At 37.4% G+C, this 12,528-nt stretch overlaps 1 protein-coding gene and 1 pseudogene across 2 annotated transcripts in view; one reads left to right on the forward strand and one right to left on the reverse strand.

Moving 5' to 3' along the window:
- LOC117978267 (protein eyes shut homolog) overlaps positions 1–11,478 on the reverse strand; it is a 377,736-nt gene extending 366,258 nt beyond the window's left edge. For both annotated transcript variants that reach the window (XM_063605329.1, XM_063605328.1), the window contains exon 1: positions 10,782–11,478. The gene's annotated coding sequence lies outside the window, so the exon portion shown is untranslated. The remainder of the gene's footprint in view (positions 1–10,781) is intronic.
- On the forward strand, positions 10,931–12,163 carry LOC117978240 (histone H2A type 4-like; annotated as a pseudogene).
- Positions 12,164–12,528: the final 365 nt, after the last annotated feature.

Genomic DNA, 12,528 nt, shown 5'->3' on the forward strand with positions numbered 1-12,528 from the left:
TAATTATTATTTTCTTTCTGGTGCTCCAATGGCTCCTTGATCATACAGTAAGGAGGCCTATGTAGTGGAGTCGACGCGATTATGTGGTTATGCATGTGTATGCTTCTGTGCTTGTGCTAGCACCCACACAAACACATACGAATACATAAACACACATATATAACATATGCTCACACATAAATGGGGAGAACAGGAGGATTCATATGTTTGTTAAACAAACTACAAAATGAAAGATAAATACAAATGAACTTTTAAAATATCACTTTAAGGAATTCTTATTTATCCCTTGGGTAATGGGTTGTTTTTAAAGCAAGAGAGTATTATTATCTGAATGTTTTCCTAAAAGGCAAATAGTAGCCATGTGTTGTATACATAAACAGGACCAATGCAAAGGTTATTATAACACATGAGGTGAGAGATGATGAATACCTGAAGCTGGGTATTGACACTGGTAAAAGTTAAGAGGTACTCATTGGAAGCTAGATTTGATGGGGCTTGGTGACAACATGAAAAATTGAAAGGGAGCTTTTTTTTTAAATGTTATAGGCTATTTAAATAGATTTTATTAGAACACAAAAAAGTTATTTTTAATTTAAAGTATTAGAAGTATAATTATTCTATAGAAATAAAAGGCATAATATATTCTTTAGTCACACATTTATACCTAGACTAGTTTCACGCATGAGTGATAAATGATGCATTAGCCATATTATTGTTCTTCTTGTGTTTTTGAAACCAAGAAATATTCAGATTTAAGTTTATACATCTTTAAAGCATAAAAAATGCAACTGAATAATTTATGAGCAGTAGCACTGAGACTACTTCAAAAGAATACAGCAGTATTTGAAAAATTACATACTAAAAATGCAAGGTTATATATGCAAGAAAAAAGATAAACTCAAGATAATATTTCAGGATCTATAAACATAAAAGTCCAGTTGGAAATTTCCAGCTTTAAATATGACATATGCTGAAGTGAATGACAATAGAAAAAATCGGAATAATTTAGGGACATATCAAGGTCAAATAACTCCCTACTTTTCCGCCTTTTGTAATAAATTACCACCTCACTTTTCCAGCAGTAAACCAACCTCTAAGTAGAAAGATTCTAAACATAAACAGATAAAGATTATGTGGGATGCCCTCTCTCACCACTCCTATTCAACATAGTGTTGGAAGTTCTGGCCAGGACAATCAGGCAGGAGAAGGAAATAAAGGGCATTCAATTAGGAAAAGAGGAAGTCAAATTGTCCCTGTTTGCAGACGACATGATTAGATATCTAGAAAACCCCATCGTCTCAGCCCAAAACCTCCTTAAGCTGATAGGCAACTTCAGCAAAGTCTCAGGATACAAAATCAATGTGCAAAAATCACAAGCATTCTTATACACCAATAACAGACAAACGCAGAGCCAAATCATGAGTGAACTCCCATTCACAATTGCTTCAAAGAGAATAAAATACCTAGGAATCCAACTTACAAGGGATGTGAAGGACCTCTTCAAGGAGAACTACAAACCACTGCTAGATGAAATAAAAGAGGATACAAACAAATGGAAGAACATTCCATGCTCATGAGTAGGAAGAATCAATATCGTGAAAATGGCCATATGGCCCAAGGTAATTTATAGATCCAATGCCTCCCCATCAATCTACCAATGACTTTCTTCACAGAATTGGAAAAAAAATACTTTAAAGTTCATATGGAACCAAAAATGAGCCCACATTGCCAAATCAATCCTAAGCCAAAAGAACAAAGCTGGAGGCATCACACTACCTGACTTCAAACTATACTACAAGGCTACAGTAACCAAAACAGCATGGTACTGGTACCAAAACAGAGATATAGACTAATGGAACAGAACAGAGCCCTCAGAAATAATGCTGCATATCTACAACCATCTGATCTTTGACAAGGCTGACAAAAACAAGAAATGGGAAAAGGATTCCCTATTTAATAAATGGTGCTGGGAAAACTGGCTGGCCATATGTAGAAAGCTGAAACTGGATCCCTTCCTTATACCTTATACAAAAATTAACTGAAGATGGATTAAAGACCTAAATGTTAGACCTAAAACCATAAAAACCCTAGAAGAAAACCTAGGCAATACCATTCAGGACATAGGCATGGGGAAGGACTTCATTTCTAAAACACCAAAAGCGATGGCAACAAAAGCCAAAATTGACAAATGGGATCGAATTAAACTAAACCTATGGAATAGGAGAAAATTTTTGCAAACTACTCATCTGACAAAGGGATAATATCCAGAATCTACAATGAACTGAAACAAATTTACAAGAAAAAAACAAACAACCCCATCAACAAGTGGGCAAAGGATATGAACAGACACTTCTCAAAAGAAGATATTTATGCAGCCAAAAGACACATGAAAAAATGCTCATCATCACTGGCCATCAGAGAAATGCAAATCAAAACCACAATGAGATACCATCTCACACCAGTTAGAATGGCGATCATTAAAAACTCAGGAAACAACAGGTGCTGGAGAGGATGTGGAGAAATAGGAACACTTTTACACTGTTGGTGGGACTGTAAACTAGTTCAACCATTGTGGAAGTCAGTGTGGCGATTCCTCAGGGATCTAGAACTAGAAATACCATTTGACCCAGCCATCCCATTACTGGGTATATACCCAAAGGATTATAAATCTTGCTGCTATAAAGACACATGTGCATGTATGTTTATTGCGGCACTGTTCACAATAGCAAAGACTTGGAACCAACCCAAACGTCCAACAATGATAGACTGGATTAAGAAAATGTGGTACATATTCACCATGGAATACTATGCAGCCATAAAAAAGGATGAATTCATGTCCCTTGTAGGGACATGGATGAAGCTGGAAACCATCATTCTCAGTAAACTATCGCAAGGACAAAAAACCAAACACCGCATGTTCTCACTCATAGGTGGGAATTGAACAATGAGAACACATGGACACAGGAAGGGGAACATCACACACTGGGGCCTGTTGTGGAGTGGGGGTAGGGGGGAGGGATAGCATTTGGAGATATACCTAATGTTAAATGACGATTTACTGGGTGCAGCACACCAACATGGCACGTGTATACATATGTAACTATTTGTTGCCATCGCTTTTAGTGTTTTAGTCATGAAGTCTTTGCCCATGCCTATGTCCTGAATGGTATTGCCTAGGCTTTCTTCTAGGACTTTAGGGTTTTAGGTCTTACATTTAAGTTTTTAATCCATCTTGAGTTAATTTTTGTATAAAGTGTAAGGAAGGGGTCCAGTTTCAGCTTTCCACATATGGCTAGCCAATTTTCCCAACACCATTTATTAAATAGGGAATCCTTTTCCCATTTCTTGTTTTTGTCAGGTTTGCCTAAGATCAGATGGTTATAGATGTGTGGTGTTGTTTGTGGTGTTGTTTCTGAGGCCTCCGTTAAGTTCCATTGGTCTATATATCTGTTTTGGCACCAGTACAAGATACCTCACTTGTATGTTTATTGCAGCACTTCTCACAATAGGAGATATGAAATACACTTAAGAGTCCATCAATGGATTATTGGATAAAGAAAATTTGTACACATAAACACAGACCATGCAGTACTACTCAGGAATAAAAAAGAATAAAATTATGTCTTTTAGGTGGAACTGGAGGCCATTATACCAAGTGACAAAGTCAGAGACAGAAAGTCAAATATTGCATATTTTCACTTGTAAGTAAGAACTAAATAATGTTAACAGTGAACATAGAGAGTGGAATAATAGGCATAGGAGACTTGGAAAGTGGGGAGGTGACGAATGAGAAATTACCAACGGGTACAAAGTACAGTATTTGGGTGATGTTTACACTGAAGGAGTGAACTTCACCACTATGCAATATAGCCATATAATAATACCACACTTGTGCTCCCTAAAACTATAAAAATAAAATTAAAAAGAAGCAGAATATGAAAAAATTGACATAATTCATAGAAAACACTAAATATTAATTTGAGGTACTTAGTTTATTAAAAGAAGATCTTTTCATACTTGTTTCCTGGTAATGAAAAAAGTGGATATACATTTTTCCTTGTGATATTATAATTGTAAAAGATGTCACTACAATGATAAATATAAATGGAAAGTATAATTTTCCAATTAATCATTTATAAGAATTGTTTTCCATAAGGAACTATAAAGGGACTAAAACATATAATTTTTTTGGTTCTAACACGACATGTAATATTTATAAACATGTAGAACTATCCAGTTCTGGAGAAAGAAAGTCATTCTTTAAAATATGTTTTCAAATTGCTACAATTTTAAAAAAAGGTGGAAAGACAATTTTCAATGCTTTGCATTATATTTTGTTTGAAAGATATACTCTAGGCTAATTTTCAACTCATAGAGAAGGTTTATATTTTACTTTTTAGAATTTTGGAAATAATAACTGCACCATTACATTGTAAGTTTTTGATCCCTTCTTTCATATGGTCTTGGCTCCTGAGATACCTAGATGCTCAGACATCTATTAAGCAAATAAATAAATAAATAAATAAATAAATAAATAAATAAATAAATACCATACACTTCAAGGTGAGACAAAGCTTTGTAAAATGGTCTTCATAAGTAGCACTACGCAAGAAAATAATATAAGGCATTCTATCAAATTTCCCAATAATAACAAGAAGTCAAATAGATTTCATCGCTTCCTTCCTTTCTTCCTATTTTCCTTCCTTCTCTTTCTTTTCTTCTCTCTCCAGCCTTACTTCTGTTTTATTTTTTCCCTCTTTCCTCCCTTTTTCCTCTCTCTTTTCTCCCATTTTTCTCCTTATGTATTCTACAATGAATTTATGCTGCATAATTTTACAGTTCATATAGCTTGTAACTTTGTAAAAATGAAGAAAACATGTAGGAGAGCTCTGATAGAGACACAGCCCTCAAAAGCAAACAATCTTCTTTTTTCCTTTCCTTTTTTTTTTTTTTTTAAGTCTTGGGCCATAGTTACAACAAAACTGTACCAGTGGTGGTTTATAAAATGCAAGAGAAAGGAGGATGTTTGGCATTTTAGGGACACATTTGCTAGTACCATCCTGATTTTTAACATGAGGTTATAAAAAAAAACCTATTTTACAATAAAACCTGCAGAAGTCACTAGTCTGATATTTAATATTAGAGAAGTATTAAGATTTGGAAAATTATAGAATTTCAAGTATAAAGATAATGACAGAGAAAATTAGGAAAGGATAATAGGAGGAGTAAGAACTTGCTTTTATGCATCTGAGTTTAGAAAATCCATCTGAATTTTTTTAAAAAGACATGAAGTAAACGCAATGAGATATGGAAGATCCTATGTGTCTTGTGAAACAATGGCTCATAAGACACTGAGGAAATGGTCAATAGACAAATCTAAGCACCCATCTCAGCTTGCACAGTACATTGCTGGTTTCTATGGGTTGTCCTAGACCTTTGTTTTCATTTTAATTGCTCTAGTGTTTACTACTTTTAAGAATGTCCTGATTTTGATGCTATAGTCACCTGATGAATACAGAACCCCCACAAGGAGGATGAAGAAAGTAGATAATATCTAAGATCAATGAAAAGACTGAAACTTTTGTTCTATAACTGAACATGATTGTTTAAAAATTATAATAACAAAATTAGCCAGGCGTGGTGGCACATGCCTGTCTGTAATCCCAGCTACGCTACTCAGGAGGCTGAGGCAGGAGAATTGCTTGAACCCGGGAAGCAGAGGTTGTGGTGAGCCAAGATTGTGCCATTGCACTCCAGCCTGGGCAACAAGAGCAAAACTCTATCTCAAAAAAAATAAAAAATAAAATATATATATATGTATGTATAATAAAACATATGCACTCTGCGTAAACTAGTATGTAAATATTTTTAAATCTAGTAACTTATGGAGTTTAATCATATTGCCATTTGATTCTTCATTTTTTTTTGTCTCTTGAAGTTGTGATGCAATTTAATATTTTTGGTGATTGTTAAAAGAAACTTCTTCAGGTATATTTTTAAAAAGACAAATATTTGCATTTAAACTAAATTACTCCTTCTTGATTATAATTTCTAAGCAGAGATCGCCCTTGTGTAATCAGTAGTATAGAAGAGGCTCAGGTAACTAAAACTATAAATATAGTTAACAGTGTACTTTCTGGGGTCAGCCTGCCTGACTTGGAATCCCAGACCCAACACTGACTGGTTATTTCACCTTCTGCAAATTGATGCACTTGTGCAAAATGATGTTAACTAGCAACGAGGTAAACCATTGGCTTGTTGTGGATTTAAAAAAAAAAAAAAAAAACTTTGTAAAACCCTTAGCCATTTATATTTGCCCATAGTTTGCTCTGCTATGTTAGATTGGGAAGACAAAGGAAAAATGTTCATTTTCTTCCTTCAAAGTGTTTAATAATCTCAAGAAAAGACAGTATTGCGTAAGAAAAATTATTAATAAAATATAAAATTTGATATAATGACTAAGAGAGAAAATTCCTTAATCTCCCTGATAAAGTTATAAAAATTTTCAAAATGAAGGAGAATTTGAGGTGAGACCAGAAAGCTTAGGAAGAGTTGAAAGAGAGCAGAGGCAATAATTTGTGAAAAATATACATTTTACAAGAAAACTATATATCATTCAGTAATACTGAAATATAATATGCAAGGGCAAATTAGGTGTCCATGTACATAGAAATAAATGTTCATTTAGTTTCTTAAATGATTAGGCACCATTGAGAAATTTTCAACAGCAAGTTATGTGTGTAATATTTTAAAATTATCAACCTCTGGGAAAAGTTAAATATAGATTGCAAAATTAGAAGAGACATGGTATTTATCACCCTTGTTTGGCAAGATTATGACAAATAATATTACAGTAGGATTAATAATATTTCCCGAAACTCTCAGAAGGTATATGGCTAGTAAAGAGCAGAATTAAAACACAATTCTGTTATTAAACTGCAGGTGTTCTGAGAAATTCTACTGCATTTATTGAATTTTAATTTGATATATACCTCAGATCCAATGTAATCTTTTGATTTTTCTTCATATATCATGTGATAAAAGAGTTTTCAGTGGGAAAATAGGAGAATGGTAGAAGTCAGTGAAGGAAAAAGAGAGAGGAAGTTGGGTCACAGCCATATTAAGTTGATGCCTATTAAATATCAAGGAGTCAATCATTGTTATTTTTTTTTTACTTTGCCTACCTTAGCAATGTTATATCTATATGTAACTATTTCTACAATAACATTTTATAAATACATGCACATACAGGTAATATGGCTCTGTCAAAAAGTTGATTTTTTTGTTGACTTTTATAGAAAACTATCTTTATAGTCAAGTATGAAGCTATATAAACATAGTTATATAATTACAAAGTAGCAATTTGGCTATTCTATATCCTGTGAATATTCAAACACATACAGAAACACACATGGTTCTGTATTTATAGTGTTAAGAAATGACAAGTTAACTGCAACTTGAGCATTTTACTCAAATTTGGTCTAAAATAATTATTCTAAAGCCGTATGAAATCCCAGAATTCAGCTGGGATTAGAGGGAATGATCTAGCTTGTTTTGGCAGGAGAATATATAAAAGGTAATATAATAGGTCTCTTTCCTACTCAGCAATCCTATAAAACAAAACAAAAGTTCCTCTGCCTGCAGTAGTGTATACTGAGATGAAAGTCAAAGATTCTGTTGTATTCTTCAAAACGACTGATCTTGGTTCCTGAGCCAGTATGCCTGTTCTGATTAAACATTTTCTGGCAAATTCTCAGAGATATATTTAAAAATGTCATACTCCTGGTTAAAAAAAATCTGTATTATTTATCTAAACATCTTTATTTACTTTACCATATTTGGTTTAAAATGTAAACTGATTCTAAAATACAATTCGTTGTTTTCAAATTATATTACCTAAATATGCTATAAGAATATTAGACAACTTTTGAAGTTAGTAACTTTGAGCTGATTTTAATCGTTTATTTTGAGAGGAAACTATTTGTACATTTATTCATTTTGTGTGGTTGTTCTTAACGGTAGTCTTGATTTTCTTAGTTGCTATCATTATTACAAACCTCTTTCTCTGTTTTTGATAAGCTAGATTATTAAATGAAGGAAAATTAATGGAAAATATAGGGGGAGCTAAGAGATGGAAACCTCTCCAAATTCTCAATTATATAACAATACATAAAAGTATCGCATAAATTATCTCACTGGTAAGGTAAGGCGGTACTTGAGTCTTGCACATCCTAAAAATGAAATGCTATTTTAATAATGATAAATAATTCAAAGATCACTTAAGCCATTGTAAATAAAATATTAAACTTTGAAATGTATTTTATGCACTGCTTAAATAAATTGACAAAAATATTTCTAAAGAAAATTTAAAAATCATCCAGAGTACTTAGAATGTAGAATTCTTAATCTATATTGTTTCTTCTGCTAAAGGTAAGAGCTATCGAATAGCATATGTCTTCACTTTTAAAATACACCATATTGAATTCTGTAAGCTTAGTCTGGTTTTTGTCAGGATACCAAAGGCATGAAAAGATTCGATAGTTAAAAAATTCAAACTGCAGCCAGATTACATATATTCTGAGGCATGTATATCTCACATATATGTTTTTGTGTGTTTGTGTGTGTGTATATACATATACATATAATGATAATTCACTTTGAATAAAAAGGTATGTTTTGTCTCTTAGTTTTAAAATTATTATAATTAACAGTCTAATAATTAAAATGATATAGATTAAAAAGTCAATTCTCAGTGTATATCATGACGAATAGCTACTTCATCATGTATACTTTAGACAATTTAAAACTATTCTTCACAAGCTAATGTGAAATTCATGCTAAGTGCATATTCACATCAAAGTCACTTTTACATTAAGTGTTTACTGCAGGCATGCTTTCCACATGATCATCAAGGCTTGAGTGACCATTTGAGGTTTCATCTTGCATTCTATTTGTGCAGGTAGTCTTTCATTAGATCTGACATTGATCGTCTGTCAATTTGATTTTCTAATCTTATGAGACTCATTGTAAACAAAATAACTAAATGTTTGCAGGCCCACAGAGAAAACACAAGAGCTCTGCATTTTATTTCTGACAGAAGCATTCTTTTCAATCAAGCTTAAAAATAGAAGAAAATAACAGTATTTTTTCACTTTATGAATTCTTACCAAACGATTGGGTCCGAGGCATTTAGAATTTAAAAACAACTAATCTAAATATAGAAAGAGCCTGGCTTGTGAAGTTTTAAAATTAGACGATGGAACCAATAACGAGCATATGTTAATGAAGACATGAAATCATCACGGCATTACATCTATCTTAGTCACAGCCTGGCAGTGTGCCCATTGCCTAATAAATTGTATCCTTAGTCACAGTTTATAAGACACAAGAAGACATTTTCAGAACCTACAAATGAAGCCAATACGTGACATTTCAAAACTGCCACAATTAGTGGAAAATATTGGCTTAAAGCTAGGCGCCTTTGGCCTGGCCTGGCCTAGCCCTAGCCCTGGCCTAGCCCTAGCCCTGGCCTAGCCCTAGCCCTGGCCTAGCCCTGGCCTAGCCCTAGCCTAGCCCTAGCCTAGCCCTAGCCTAGCCCAGCCCAGCGCAGCCCAGCCTAGCCCCGCCCAGCCCCACCCAGCCCCGCCCAGCCCCGCCCAGCCCCGCCCAGCCCCGCCCCGCCCAGCCCCGCCCAGCCTAGCCCCGCCCAGCCCCGCCCAGCCCCGCCCCGCCCAGCCCCGCCCAGCCCAGCCCAGCCCAGCCCCGCCCAGCTCAGCTGATGGTCGAGCGCTTGTCATAATGCGCCAGGCGGGAAGCCTCACAGGCAATGCGCTCAAAAATATCACTAACAAAAGAATTCATGAGGCCGGGCGCGGTGGCTCACGCCTGTAATCCCAGCACTTTGGGAGGCCGAGGCGGGCGGATCACGAGGTCAGGAGATCGAGACCATCTTGGCTAACACGGTGAAACCCCGTCTCTACTAAAAATACAAAAAATTAGCCGGGCGACGTGGCGGGCGTCTGTAGTCCCAGCTATTCGGGAGGCTGAGGCAGGAGAATGGCGTAAACCCCGGGGGGCGGAGCCTGCAGTGAGCCGAGATCGCGCCACTGCACTCCAGCCTGGGCGACAGAGCGAGACTCTGTCTCAAAAAAAAAAAAAAAAAAAAAAAATTCATGATACTCATGGCCTTGGAAGAGATTCCAGTGTCCGCGTGGATCTGCTTCAGCACCTTGTAGATGTAATTAGAATAGCTCTCTTTGCGGCATCTCTTGTGCTTTTTGTCCTCCTTCGAGTTTTAGCGACTGCCTTCTTAAAGCCCTTTTAGGAAATGGTAGTGCCCTTTGAAGCAAGCTCCAGCATGTTTATCTTCCAAGTTCACGGGGAGATCACTAACTGATGTTTGACTGGAGTGAAGGGTGATATTTACAGGCATGGCCCTCAACCTACCTCATTTACATCCAACATCTGATTGGATAATAGGCACAGTATGTAAATAAGGCAATAGCAGTATGGTTCTCTGATTGGATAGATGGCTATCAGTCAATCAATCAGAGAATCCACAATCTGCTCTCAGACTAGAAATACGCTGAGTGCCCGTTTTAACGGGTGTCTTTTTCCGTTATAACTTTTAGTTTTGGGCTATGGCTTAGACTAGGGAAGCTCGGGGGAAGGGTACGCGCTATTCATTCAGAGAGGTTCTGCAGTTCCCCATGGGCGGTGTCAACCGGCTGCTCAGCAAGGGCAACGATGCCGAGAGGGTCGGGGGCTGCACACTAGCGTACCTGCCGGCGGTTCTGGAGTACCTGGCCTCCGACATCCTGGAGTTGGCGGGCAACGCCGTCGGAACAAGAAGCCTAGCGAAGCCTAGCCTAGCCCATCCTAGCCTAGCCCAGCCTAGCCTAGCCCAGCTGATGGTCGAGCGCTTGTCATAATGCGCCAGGCGGGAAGCCTCACAGGCAATGCGCTCAAAAATATCACTAACAAAAGAATTCATGATACTCATGGCCTTGGAAGAGATTCCAGTGTCCGCGTGGACCTGCTTCAGCACCTTCTAGATGTAAATAGAATAGCTCTCTTTGCGGCATCTCTTCTGCTTTTTGTCCTCCTTCGAGTTTTAGCGACTGCTTTCTTAAAGCCCTTTTTGGAAATGGTAGTGCCCTTTGAAGCAAGCTCCAGCATGTTTATCTTCCAAGTTCACGGGGAGATCACTAACTGATGTTTGACTGGAGTGAAGGGTGATATTTACAGGCATGGCCCTCAACCTACGTCATTTGCATCCAACATCTGATTGGATAATAGGTAGAGTATGTAAATAAGGCAATAGCAGTAAGGTTCTCCGATTGGATAGATGGCTATCAGCCAATCAATCAGATAATCCACAATCTGCTCTCAGACTAGAAATACGCTGAGTACCCGTTTTAACGGATGTCTTTTTCCGTTATAACTTTTAGTTTTGGGCTATGGCTTAGACTAGGGAAGCTCGGGGGAAGGGTACGCGCTATTCATTCAGAGAGGTTCTGCAGTTCCCCGTGGGCGGTGTCAACCGGCTGCTCAGCAAGGGCAACGATGCCGAGAGGGTCGGGGGCTGCACGCTAGCGTACCTGCCGGCGGTTCTGGAGTACCTGGCCTCCGACACCCTGGAGTTGGCAGGCAACGCCGTCGGAACAAGAAGAAGACCCGCATCATCCCGCGCCACCTGCAGCTGGCCATCCGCAACGACAAGGAGCTCGACAAGCTGCTGGCCCGAGTGACAATGGCTTAGGGTGACGTTTTGCCCAACATCCAAGCTGTGCTGCTGTCCCAAAGGATTGGGAGCCACTACCACAAAGTCCAGTATGAATAACCACGCAAGTTGTAAAAGCCAGCGAAGTGACTTGAATGTCTAATGTGTAGAAGAAACAAAAACAAAAACAAAAACCCCAAAGCTGAAATCAAAGGCCCTTTTCAGAGCCACTCAATTTCTGAGAAAGAGCTAGTTTACAATAGATTTACACAATGCTGTTTCGTCAATAAGACTACAGCTTTCGTAAACAGGACTCAGAACAGTTCTGGTTATTGGGGTATCCGAAGCAGTTTCCTTTAACACTCGGTAGTATTGACAGCAGAACTTGATGTTTCTGAGTGGAACTGTTTCAGCACCTACTTCAGGTAGGCAGAGCAGTGATTATAGCAGGCTCCTGGAAGGGAAAATGCCACTCTTCTTGGGAAAATGAACAAACAAATTAGGACATTATTGTGACAACCTATGTAATTCCTGAGAAAAATAATGTGAAGATGGGGAATCATATTTTGGGGGTTGAATTTTAGTTAGAGTGTCGAATTAGACTAAATGATTAGAAGCAAAGGAAGATTTGTAAACTTGCAGGTTTCAGCACAACTCTTGTTGGGAGAGCATGACTGTATGGACATCAGTCAAGGAATGGGCATATCTAAACATACTCCTAGGGCGCATGTTTTCTTCTGCCAAAGAATTACCTTCCGAGAATTCTAGGATGGTTATATGTCTAGAAGACCGTAGCCATGCTATGT

This window comes from Pan paniscus, chromosome 5 (genome assembly GCF_029289425.2).
Source record: "Pan paniscus chromosome 5, NHGRI_mPanPan1-v2.0_pri, whole genome shotgun sequence".
In the NCBI taxonomy this organism is placed as follows: Eukaryota; Metazoa; Chordata; class Mammalia; order Primates; family Hominidae; genus Pan; species Pan paniscus.